The 13,531-nt window shown below is 37.4% G+C and overlaps 1 long non-coding RNA gene across 3 annotated transcripts in view; it reads left to right on the forward strand.

Annotated features, from left to right (window-relative positions):
- Nucleotides 1-10,553, forward strand: part of LOC306798662 — a 78,226-nt gene extending 67,673 nt beyond the window's left edge. For 2 of the 3 annotated variants that reach the window (XR_013773429.1, XR_013773431.1), the window contains exons 3-4: nucleotides 9,844-9,951; nucleotides 10,456-10,553. This is a non-coding gene — a long non-coding RNA (uncharacterized lncRNA). Of the gene's footprint in view, nucleotides 1-9,843; nucleotides 9,954-10,455 lie in introns of those variants that run through there. The other variant, XR_013773430.1, reaches the window with a different exon arrangement.
- Nucleotides 10,554-13,531: the final 2,978 nt, after the last annotated feature.

Consider the following 13,531-nt stretch of genomic DNA (forward strand, 5'->3'; position numbering starts at 1 on the left):
TCAAGAATACTCTGAGGCCAGTGTGATTACAGACAGGTGTATTTGGGTTTCTGAAATCTCTCAGCCAAATCACCTTGTTTCTGTTACCTGTAATGTCAATCCATGTATTTTCCCCCTATGATTTTTCTTTCCTCTCTAACCTTTTATCTGTGGCTTTGGTATTACAAGCTAAGGAATGAGTTCATATCCTTTATTTTATGTGGAGTTCCTGTCAGCTATGTGTGTAACAGTAATGGTGTGGGTGAAGTGGTGATTTTAAGAGGAGTGATGTTTTTTATTTGTAATAGGAACCATTGTTCTGCAGCTTACCTTACCCAGGGTTACTCAGCAGATATTCATAGCTGCTCACAAACTCATTTTTACTATTCAGCTTCCAAAGGTGATGGATGAAAAACATTTACAGTTTTGAATCAGAAACAGAGGAATTTAGCTCTTTACCTCTAGCAGTAATTACTGCTAATAATTGAGTTTTATAGCATTATCTTTAAAACCTTAGCAGCTAGAAGTGTGCTAATGCATTAAAAACATTATTTTATCTTTTTAAAGTAAAATATATATTTGCACTTCTAGAAGAAGCTTTGAAAGTGGTAATTGGATGTGGTATAGCCTGAAAAGTTGGAAGACGCATAAAACCCACAATATTAATTTCAGAAAACTGAGTTGTTTTTGAGCGAGTCATGATTTTTGGGAGACAAGTCTCCCATTCTGAATTTCTGTGTTGAGCAGCTGAGCAAGGCTGAAGGCAGGGAAGGCAGGAAGGGGGTGGGGGAACTGGATGGGGTTTTTCTATGTCCCTTGGAGGTGCAGGGGGTCAATCACTCTCTCCCTCCAGCCCTGTTCTGTGCCAAGCCCAATGCTAGGAAGAACAGTTATAGAACAGAGACTTCTTTTTCTGATTGATTCAGTAATATGAAATGGCATTGTTGCAAATAAGCTAGCTGTCATCATCAATAAAATTTTGGCACAACAGAATATTGGTCCAGGATTTATAAATAATGCTGGCAGTGTATGTTGTTCCAAAGCAACAGATAACCATTTATTATTTTGCAACTGTTAAAAAATGTGTATCTTTGTTTGTGGGAAAAATGCTACTCTTTGTTAAACAAAATTTCATGTCAGAAAAGGGAGACTATTTTTAAAAATCTTTTATTTATGTCATGTTTATGATTCACAGTTTTCACTAATTCTAGGAGGTATCTGACATGATTCCATTTTCAGTTTTTTAAAGATCGTTGAGTTGCAGTATATTATTTGACCACTGAATGTCTCTGAAAACCATATAAAGTGCCAGGAGCAAGCAGTAAGTACATCACAAGGAGAAGAAAACTCATATAATTCTATTGAATTCCACCATTTTCAGTAGTGACAACAGCAAATCTTCACAAGTTATACTTCCTGTAATGTAGCATATTCTGATAATTGGCCCATTTCTTTAATTCTGCTTTTTCCTACTCCATGAATTTGCAGAGTATACACCTGGAATTATCTGCTGCACTGTATCTGGTTCTCCCTGGGTTATTCTGGATATAGCTATCAATTGTACTTGAAAGAAAATGTGCAGAATGCAGCCAGGCCTCACTGAAAGTCTTCAGGGGTCAGGCACATTCTTCACCTCTCTTGGCAGTTTCTTCCTCTGTCTAGCAACTCTAGCTCAAAAGGTTTTCTGCCTTGCTGGAAGTGTGAAAGTGCTGGGCTTTGGCTTCTGCTATTTTTTGATGTATCTTCCTTTTCAGGTATGAGTACTGGAAAATTAAGCTTGTCCTTACAGTTATGACACCTTCTTTAAGCAGCTCAATCTATGAATTTATCAAAAAGGGAAAATGGTTCTTAAGGCATTCTCTAGCTGTTCTTTCACACCTTCTGCAACTCACGTTCTTTTAGATGTGTGGAGATCAGACATGGATCAGACCCATTTGGGTAAATTTCTCACTGCAGAGTAGTGGCAGGAGTGAGAGTATGGCATCTTGAATTTGCTATTTAAGTGTCCTTCTGAGTTGCGTAATTGTTTCTATATAGTGGAGACTACTCTTTTTGTAATCTGTTGTTCCATAGCCTTGCTCTATCTGCTTGATTTTTGTGCATCCCATTCTCTAAATTTTCTCCTAGACTTCACAGAAGATCCAGTTTGTTTCCTGAGGTGTATTTGTAGTGACTTGCAGTAATTTGCAATAATTATTACTTGTAGTAATTTGCTGTGTCTATTCTTTTTGATCTAGCAATTATTAAACACTTTGAAAGGTTTTCACTAACATTTAGTTCTAAACTGATCACCCCCCTGCCCACCCCAAGTTTCCTTTAAATCCCTAATTAAGTGTGATCTTGTTTCTAGTGCTTCTAGTCTTCTTTCAAGACTTTGGTTTAGAGAATAATACTGTCATGATGTATGACCCTGAGTTGTCTCAAGTCTTCAGCTTACAAGCACGAGCTTATTTCCTTCAGAAGGATGATGAGATTTCTTATGCAAAAATTTTCTTCGGTAGATTTTAAAGGTCTTTGACTCCCATGAGAATGACTCTTGTGTTTGTTTATTTCTGACAAGAACAGATTAGAAATTATTTTTTTCTTTATTTGAACTTTGGAAATTATTGCGCTATTTTGTGTGAATTATTTAATTGCTCAAAGAATGATCTATAAAGTAAAGAATAAAAAAGGAAGAAAAATATCCCCAACGACAAAAAGATATAAATAGGATTTAAAGAAAATTGTTAAACATTGATAAAAGGCATGACTCATTGTGCTTAAAAACATAGTTGACATTTATTATTGAATTTTAGAATAACAGATTTTGGTGGAGCTGAGTTTGCTACCAAATTTCCAACTCTTCACATTTGTTGCGAGGGAAATATGTCTCTTTTTGTTGTTTTCCCTGGACAATTTCCTCAGAACCAAAGCTTTTCACACAAACATTTTGTGAAGATGGTTTCCATTGGGTCAAGGTAGGGAAGTGTTTTTGGGGGTGCATAGGGTGAGATCCAAACCTGGATGTCCTGTGCTTGCAGTGGTCACCTGGTCCCTTGAATCAGGGCTGTCAGATGGCCCTTGGGGCAGGGGGAGTTGCTTGGCCAAGTGTCACAGGTGTTATTGTCTTTCAGTTGCCAGGAGAAAAATAGGGGATTTATTTATAATGCTTTACACTTAATAATTTAATTTCTGTCTGAAGATGGGTTGCCTCTGATGGATGTTACTGAGAAGTGTATGTATTTTTGCAAAGGCTTCTAAACACTGTGGTGTACCTGACTGTATTTCTCAAAAGACTAGGTGCAGTTTATATCCTACCCTGTTTTTCATGTGTAGAGTTCTTTGTATACAAGATCTGAATTGTTTGTTTCAGCAGTGACAATAAGTCCTAATGCTGCTAGAATAACATCATTCAATAAAGTTTTCCTCTCGTGTATAAACCACAACTTCACTTGACCCCAGTTCTTGGGAGGCAGTGGTAGAGTTTCCATGGCCATTTAAGTGGAAATTACATGGGAGTGATCCAGGTGTGTAAGTTCATAGAAGGGTACATGGGTAGATACAGCTACTGGGTAGGATCTTCTGTCACTACAGTTTTAAAGGCTTCCCTTTTACTAGTCTGTGTATGTTATAAACACTGAAATACAGGTTGAAGAGTAACTGCCATAGCATTAATAATTTTTAGTGCCTGATATATAGAATTTGGCCTAGGATGGGAGTGTTTATCCAATAAAAGGATAATATTTCTCTGAAGGTTAACTTTTTGTATTTGCACATTACTTTTAAAAAGATGAAAACCTTTTTGTTCTCTGCCTCTGTAAGACCACTGGCAGTAGTTGTTTCCTGGGCAAGAACATTCTTCAGGGAAGCAAAGACCATGTTGAAATCATTAACATTAAACAAATTAAACTAGCAAAGGGTTGTTTATCCCTTGTCAATGGGGTGGCATGGAGATGAGAATTGGGGACACAAAAAGGTGATGATCACAAACTGGGATGAGAACAATTTACTGGAAACAGGAATGAGATAAAAAAAGGAATAGTAACAGCAACAACATTAATAACAAAAGTGTACAAAAGAGAGAGTAGTTCACATGCAAAAACGCTCACCACAGCACTCAGCTTCCCCTCCATGGCCATGTCACCCTGACTGCTCCCTCCAGCTCAGAACTGGTGCCTCTGCTACCTGTTGCTGCTGAGCTGGCAGAAGTTTCAGCAGTTAGCAATTTCTTTCTTTTGGATAATTGGTACAACAGCTGCTATTTATCTATCCCACTCATTATGCAGGAGACTTTGGATGGAATATGCTGTTTAAAATTTCTGCCAAAATAAGAATTGCACAGAGTATTTAGTACTGGGTGTTGCATGAGTAATAGCACTGAACTAGAATTGTGTAGAACAATTCTCCCTGCAACTCTTTTGATCCCTTAGAAATTGTTCACAATTCTCTAGTAAGATGTATTTGCATGTAATTTTAATTTAGTAATTTATAGAGCAAGCTGTAACTGACACAAGCTCAAATCAAAATAAGATTGACTTTTGATGCTGTCTCTTTCACAGTCCTCATGATATGCAGCTCATTGGTGAAAGTTATGGATCTATGCTTGCCAAGAGATTTATTTTTGTAGTTTTAGGAAGGTATTTCTAGATGGGATGTGCTACTTCTGATCTTGAGGTGGGAAAAAATTTGCTTCATTCACTATAAAGTTTGTAGCTTTACATGTTATGTTTCAAATTTATCAAAAGAATAAATTAAGGAAGGCTTTAGGGGAAGAGTTTCAATAAATAATAAACATTTTTTCTGTCTTGCTTAAGTATTTCTCCTCTTTCTCTCTGAAAATTTCCAAATACATTTTGCATTTTGAAAGTACATAAAAATTCTTTCATAATATGACTGTGGTAGTTTTTGGAATTATATTATTTCAGATGCTTCAATACCCAGTTATTTATGCAGGTATCTCATCCTTGTCTCAGCATTATCCTATTTTTACACACCAGTAATTCACAGAGAATTCTCAGTGTTGCACAAGAAGCTGGTGTCTGAGAGGAAATTGAATCCAGGCTTCTCAAAGTCTGAGCTTGATGCTGCTCCTTCTGCCATGGTAGGGAGAGCAAATATAATAGATTCTACCAAACTAGAGGCAGGGAAGAGTTGCTCTATTTATATAAAATCCAGAGAAGAACATCAGGATTTTTCCCTCCTCTAGTGTTAGGAAGTCTAAGAATCTTTCAGTTCTGTCTGGTTTTGGCATTTGTTTTACTGAACAGCTGGGCCCTTTCCAGATACACTGGAGGCAGTTGAGTGATATTGTGTAGCCTTTTTTTTCTTCATTCTTTCCTTAAGAATATCTGAAATAAATCTAGTGTCCCAGAACAAAAAGTGAGGATTTGCAAGAATTTGGAGACTGTCAACGCATAAAATTCCTGTCACTGCTACTTTTGCCATGGTTTTGCCTAAGCAGAACAAAAAGATTTGCAGATACTTGTTTTAAACATGTGGAAAAAAAAATCCAGAAATTTGTGACTTGGCACTAGGACAGAGATCCATGTTGATTCAAAGATCTTCACTGTAACAGAATGTTGGATTTTGCTTTAATTCACACTACTGTAAATCTTAACTCTGTGGAAGGCTGTTGATTTATTCCAGAATTATGCTAGTGTGGCTGAGTAGAAGTTCTTTCATTAGCTCTGTCCAAAAGCAAAGGCTGAGTACCCAGATGAATTGTTGTACTTAAAGAAGTAAATTATTCTCTATACTGTATTTTCCTCTAAGAAAACCTTTGTGAGAGGTAGTTTTGTTTAAGATTTGGAAGGGTTTGGTGCCTGTGGCCAGCCTCTCTGTGATCTCTGTACCACTGCCCGTGGCTTACACTGCAGAGCTGATGCCCAAGGGGCGATTTGGATATCTGCACATTGGCCCACATCCCTCTTTGTTCTTGCTGTCACTTTTCCTCTCTGCTTATGCCAGAATTATCCTCTGTGCTGGGTTTTGCCTCTCGTGGGAAGGGTCACCCTGAGGCACCTCCTTGCAAGCTGGTACCAAGCGTGGTGCGTGGCAAATGCTGGAACAAGCCACGGAGGGACTTGGTACAAGGAATGAAGCAGGTCTGCAGCTCCTCTGCCCCTTTGCCCCTTCCTTTCTCTCTCATCTCTTATATATTCAGAAGAGCAGAGCTTGACTTATGAATCTGAATTTATCCAAGGGAAATGGATTTTTGCAGTACCTTCATATTAGCATTTTATAATAGCTCATTTTAGCACTTTCTGTGCTCTTGTTACCCAAGGATTTTTCAATGGTTTATCTGTATAAATGTGTTTAAGCATTGTAGGCAAAGATTTTCCTCCTAGTTGTAAATTAACCTTTTTTTGTTCAAGCGTTTTTAGTCCTTAGTTAAAACCCTTTAAATTAATCACTTTAATAACTAATAATTGAAATTATGTTTGTGTGAGTGTAAAGCACCCATTAAGCTCCTTTCTAGCACAATGGGAAAGAAAGAAAGTGCACCTTAGCTTTTCCTTGGAAGGGTAAGAAAGGAAAATGCAAATGAAATTAAGTTAATAAAATTTGAAAGTAAGCATTGACAACATCTGTAAGTGATGCCTGTAAATTTATGCAAATACCTCCCAAGTGCTACAGCTCATGCTATTTGTTTCCTTTGAAAGCATGCAATAGCGAAGACATATCTTCAGTCTAGGAAACAAATTGCAGTTTAAATAGGTGGCTTCTTACATTCATCATTTTCTTTTAAGTCCTGACAATGTACCTTTGCTATTTATGATACAGCTTGAATTTGACAGCAGAAAGAGATGACAAGATTTAGAAAATATCTTATTTTTTTTCTAAGCTATGAGGTTTTTATTTCCTTCAGGAGGGTAACGTGTTTCTTTCAGTATAATTCTATTTGTATCTTTGACACATCTGTTCCTCTTGGTGTTGAGATGCTTTTACAAAATGAATTATATAATAATTGCAGAGTGCCAGGGCTAGATGCTGCCACCAGCTGGGTGTGGATGGTGGCAAGGACAAGCAATCTGGATGAATAGCTGCTGTCTTGCACACACCCTGGGGTGCATGAATGGAAAATGAGCTCTCTCTTCCTGATAAATCCTTAACTATAATTCTCTTGGGATGGAGGGGTTGGTGTTGCATCTTTCACTTTATGTGATCAGTCTAGTAAAAATTGTAGCTTGAACTAGAGATCATTGAATGAACCTATTTGTCTGGGGGAGCAGCTCTGCCTAACAATTCTAACTACTTCCTATTTACCAGGATAAGAGGAGAACTCAATTTTCTAAAAAAGGAGAGCTCATTAAGTAGTATTTCCATTTTGTGTGCTCTTCTGTGGCTGATAAAAAAAGCCCTTACCTGTAAAGACTGAGCAAATATATTTCAAACATCTTTTTGGCATGCAGAAGAGAAAATGAGGGTAGCTGCAGTGAGCAGAAAAACTGGAGTTCAGGAGTGTACAAATCAGTTGTGCTTGCCATGAGTGAGAGCTAGGTAGTTGACTGAAGTACTTTTCAGGAAAAAAAATGTTTGAAATATAAAGGGATTTTTTCCCCTGTAAAGAAGAGAAGAAAAACAGGTCTTTAAAGCTTTGTTAGTTTTATAGCCCCTGCTTTATATTGGAGGAATTTACATATAGTTTACCTTAGTATATGCACTTTTCACTAAAAAAATATCAGTAGAAAAATATCAGGATTTTTAATTAAATATGGTTTATGGTTTAATGATGGCCATTTACCAGTATACTGTACTGTAAGTGAATAATTACAGAGTACAGAGATACATTTATCTTGTGGATTTAAGTGAGGAGTTTTGCAATGTGATGACTGTTTTTTAGTTCATGTGATTTTATAAACTGAAGCATAACTTAATTGTAATCTCACATTATATATTGGGAAAAGATACTCAGCTGTTTCTTAACTTGGACAGCTGAAGGAAGTGAAGTTTTTCCAGAACCCTGAATAAACATCTGTCCTGAGTATGCAAGTATTTGATGAAGCAAAACCACATAAGATGTGAATAACAATGCCTCATTAGCTATCATTTGTTTCAGTTCAATTTTGCACTGCAGTCTGTTTCAGTTCACAAATTAACATGCCAGTGCACTTTTAGTGCATGAATTTGAATTTTTTCTGGGAGCAATAGCCAACTGATAGGGAGGTCTCAGGCCAGATGGCAAGAAACTTGGAACCTGATTCTGATTCTGCTTATATAAGGAGAAACAAGAACTAGTGTTTATACAAGTGAAACTTCAAGTAGAATAAAATAATTTCACAGGCAGCAGTAGGAAAACCATAGTGTTTGCCCTACTCTCCAGAAAGTCTCACAAAGTCAGAATTCCAAATTTATTCAATTTGAATTACATTCACATGCACTTTAAATTTCTAAGTGAGCTCAACCTTTCAATGCTTCACTTAATGTTCTGAGACAAATCTTACCCTGGTGCAACTCCATTGAAATTGGTAGATTTAAACTCAAAATTAAATTGGCTACTAAATTTTAATTTGTTTTAGTCTTTCTAGCTCAATGTAAAATAAATGCCTACAGAACTCATATGTTACATGTATTTATATTTACCTTTTAAATGAACTTGAGTTGTAATCTAATCTGGATTTTAAGTGTATTGGTTTTGTTTTCTCTTCTGCTTTTTATTCTATTTCTTTTTCTAGTGGTATTTGTCCCAATGATAGTTAGGCTTTATGTGATTTCTTGGAAGACAAAACATTTCAAAAGCCATAATTAAGAAGTGCTGCATTCTTTCTTCACAATGATGAAAGTGCTGTCAAAACCTTTGGAGTGATCAGTGTATCTTCTCAAAACAAAGACCTTTTTTTCTGGATTTTAAAATCTGTGAAGTTCTAGCATGATCTCAAAGTAGTAGTTGCTAATCCAGGTATGAATTAAAAGGAGCCTCAATTCAATATATCCATTAAAAATCATTCGATGGAGTAGTTTTGAAACATTATAATTTGTACATTCTGTACCCTTTAAGTGTGTAAACTGGTGAGAGATTGTTGATGCTGATTCCTGTGAAGTGTAGAGCAGCTGAGGCAAGGAAAGCTCCTGTAACCTCTCAATATTGCTTGAGATGCCCAGCCTTTGAGACAGGTGAAAATTGTGTACTCCACCTGAGTTACAGACAGTGCAGCACATCTGGTACTGTCATTTTTTTGGGAATGCTCACTAAATCCCTCTGTTTGTTGTGAAGAGTATGAGGAAATAAAGCGAGATGAGATGTTTCATTCCACTGAGAGCTTTGCTATGAGCCTTTCCCTTGAATGGCTTCTGTTGGCCTGAACTTACTTACGCAACATATGCTTTTGTCTTCCTCCTACTTTAGTCTGTAAAATGAACTGCCTGGCCAGTGATGTTGCTGTTTAAGAGTGACTTGGGAGATCAGGGATGTGTTGTGTTGACACTGAGTCAGCAGTTGTCTTGCTGTACATATGTCAGAATGACTGAGGCTTCGGCAGGCAGCCAAAAGCCATTTGTAACATATTTCTTCACAGAACTCAGCTGTGGTAGGAAAGAGTTGGTAGACTTTAATTGCCAGGCTCCCAGTTTGTGAAATTTGTCTTCAATGCCTTTTAACTCTGGCCTTGCATAATAATTTTTGTTCAGCCTTTGTCTACAAAATCCAATTATTGGTGATTTAATTAAATTATAGAATAAACCAACACTGAGTGACTTAGTGAGAATGAAATCTTGAGTAGGTTTGCCCTGGGCAGATGTGTAAAGGGAGTTTGTGCATGCCATAGCAGCCTCTCCATGAGGGCACCTGGCAGTTCTCTACGAGCACAGGCAGACAGGTCTCACAAGAAATGAGTATTCTGCTCATGTATGCATGGATAGGTTTTAACAGCTTGCCTTGACCTACAGTGGAAGGAGGTACAGACATACAGAAATGTTTACCAAAAGTGCCTGGATGGAGAAGCACTTGATGCAGAGCAGGCATCCAATAAGAACCCGGCTCTTCCCATAGTCCAGGTAAGTAGGGGTCACAGCCTTTCACCTATTCTGGAAGAATTCACCTTAAAAAAATAGTGGCTGGCAAAATAGTCCTAATTTAAATGGAGTCAGAAAAACTGGAGATATTCTACCCCTGATTTGAAACTGCAGTGAGATCAACTTTGAATGAACTCAGAGATTAAAAAAAAGACAATTTGAAATGTTGTCAAATTCCATTTGAATTACAAAAAGGCACCAGAAGGAAGTAATTTTGTTGTTCTAAGCCAAAACTTTCAAAAGGTTAGGGTTAAGAAGACAAACTTGTGATTTTTTGAATACTTGTGAACTATGTGGTCTGATACTGCATTTAATTACACAGTCTCTAAACACTTCTTTTGGAAGTGTCATTGATTGGATGGAATTTAGAGTGTTCAGTCAATTAATGTATGTTGTTTTTTTTCATCCTCTTCCAACACATTTGAGGAGTTAAACATAATGCATGTTACTGTTGTCTGCTCTGAAGATCATGTTCATTTCTTTCAGGTGCATTTATATATTGTGAAGTTAGAATCTGGAATGTTTTAGCAAAAACACAGTTATGAGATAAATGGGGCTGTTTTTCAGCTTGAAGAAGGGAAGACTATGGCATAGATATGAAAATATTCTGGAAAAATTAATAATGAGCTGAACCATTTCAATTACAGCTTACAAAGTCCTGTGGCAGGAAAATGACTCTTTGGAGGGAATCTTCACATGGCAGTGTTTGCTAGTTAAAATGGGATGAAATAAGCTCATGCAGAAGAAGCATCATTCCCAATTCCAGAAAATGCTGTAGCCCTACCTTATAAGAACAGTAGACCTGCTTGTTGATGCTTTTAACATACATAGTTTTTAATTCAGCATTTCCTTCCCTGTTTTGTTTGTATATTTTATCTTAAGAAAAAGAGTAATACAGGAATTATATTTAAGGGAAAAAAACTCCCAATATCTGGGGGTATGGCAGAGATGACTCATGAATCATGTCAGCTTCTGTAGTACATACTGCAGATACTCTGACACTTTGGAGGCACTTGAACATATTTTTGCAATAGGATTCTAGTGAGTGACCAGTGTTGTAAGCTGTGCTGTCTAAGCTTTTAGTGTGGAGATGGAGCACAAGCTGATAACATGGTTATGCTATTGCTGTTTGCAATACCTGTTGTATTTTGCCAGACCCATTGCTGTGATGTTTTTTATGCTTTTTCAGCTTTTAAGAGAAGTGGTACAAAAAATGTTCATTTGGCTGAATTAAACATGTAATATGCACAAGTGCTAAACTAGTCCTAACAACTACTTCAAAACCTTTGATTTTTCTAGTCTTTCAAAGTGGTGAAATGAACATGGTGAAGGGTCTAAGCAGTTACTATTTGGTCTGTGATCCCATTGCTTCAACTCTGACAAAACTGTTCAGAAGAAGTGCAAGAGGGCTGGAACTGAAAAAGATATCTTAGTGTTGTCACATGTCCCAGAATCCTTTTAGATGTTGCTGCAGGTGTTTGTAATGACAGAACTCAAGACTAAATGCTTCAGTTCTTCCCCCTAAGAGCAATGTTTACAGTGCTGCCACAGTCAAGCCTTCTTTGGGTGAACCATTAGGATTGAAGTTAATTTTCTTTTGGCTTATAAAGATTGCAGTAGTTTGTTTTGTGAATATCTGTGAGAAGAAGGGTGTTGGAATTGGCCCACATAAGCATATGCAAGTAACTGTTGTGGTTTGCAGGGGAGTCTGTGGCAGAGCAGAAAGTTGAATTTGGGCTTTCTGAGGAAAAGTCAAGAGTCCTGATCATAGAAACAGCCTAGGTTTACTCAGACTAATCTGTTAAACTGGAGGAGACCTCCTCCTAAGTGTTTATTTTTGATTGTCAGTAGTAGAGAAATGCTAAAATGTAGAGCACATGTCTTAAAAGAATCTTTTCACACATTTGGTGTCCCCATGGCACGTGCCTTTTCTGACTCACCAATGTCTTTAGGAAAATGTGTTATCACAAAGTAGCTGAGCCTTTTTCCTGAGCAGCTGAATAAACTGCTTTCTTGAGGCAAATATTGTTGGATGGAAGTCTTTATCATAGTTTAGTCTGGGGCTTAAAGATTTCTTGCCTTCCTTTCCTCTTCCCCTCACCCCATCTGCTCCAATTCAGCCCCTTACCAAAAGGCTTTAGTGTAACAACATTTGTGAGATAAGCAGTCTTTGGAAGTTGGTGTGTGTATCAGAGCAAAGGTGATGTTTTCAGTTGGTCAGCATGGAGCAGACCGTATCTGCAAATCTATAAAGAAAGGGCAAAGTGTTTCAAACATCCTGACACTCATATTCCTGCCAATAACCTATTATTCCTTTGTTTGAGAGAGGTACTATTTAATGGTCATTCTTCCTTTTTGGCACAAATACTTACTGATTGTTTCTTCATGCAGTCCATCTCTGGATTTGACGAATGCAGAAAGGAACAAGGGAAACCATAATTTAGCAGCTGTTGGTATGAGAGGATACAAGGTTGCTGGAAAGGCTGGGGAATTACTAGGAGCAGGATCCAACACCTTTGGCAGTCCTTGACACCCAGTGTGCTCTGAATATACCCTTTATTCTGTCTCCAGCCAGCTTATGTGTCTCAACAACTTACCCTGACAGCCAAACCTGGCATCTTGCACACATCAAAACTCTGTGGAAGTGAACAGAAAAGCAGCCTACTAGATCTGGAGCTTTTACTCACAGTGAACTTTACTTTCACCAGTTCAGTTTGCTCCCTTGAAGGTGAAGACGGGTCTGGGTCTTCAGAGTTGGAAATTAATATCAACTTCTTTTCCTGCAAAAGTTGGAACATCATTCAATAGGATATCTCCTATTTTTCGAGAGACCCATATGCCAGAGATCTCTATATTCTCAATTAAGCCACAACCCCTCCCATTTTCAATTTCTTCTGATTGGTGAGAGGTGATTTTGTTTTGCTATTTGTTAGCATTTCTTGAGCTTTGTTTTGTTTTCCTCCTTTCTTTGTAATCATCTGTATTCCTTGTTGAATTTGATTGTGTTAGTTTGTTCGCAGGTATCCAAATAAAGTTGGAAGTTTGATTATTTGTAAATAATTGCAAATTAACTGTGTGGACTGGGATTTTAAGGGAGAGAAATAAGAAAAATCCAGAATGCAGTAGTATGAAAGGTGGGGAAGATTCCCACACCTGCCTTTTTAGTTACCATCAAAGTAACATTTATTAACACCTGGATCTCTTTTATCCAGGAAAGGCACAGTACAAAGCTGTTAGTAAGAGGTCCATGCCTGGGACTGCTTAGAGAAAATCCCTTCTGCAAGGAAGATATTTTTGTCCCTTGGAATCACATCTCAGCAGCCTTCCATAAGCACAATGTGGGTTTGTGTTCCTTTCACTATTCTTGCTATGTTTTTCCTATAGTCTAGAAAAATACTGACTGACTTATCATACTTTTTGTTTAGTCTTTCCATTTTATTTTTCATGTAGCAAGTTTTAATCAGATTTTTTTTTTTTTATTGCGTATATCATAATTCTTTAACCCAAAACCCCCCAAATGTCCACAGTGTGGAGTCCTTGTTCATCACTCACCCTAGTCCAG

The sequence above is a fragment of the Erithacus rubecula genome (genome assembly GCF_903797595.1).
Source record: "Erithacus rubecula genome assembly, chromosome: 2".
Lineage (NCBI taxonomy): Eukaryota > Metazoa > Chordata > Aves > Passeriformes > Muscicapidae > Erithacus > Erithacus rubecula.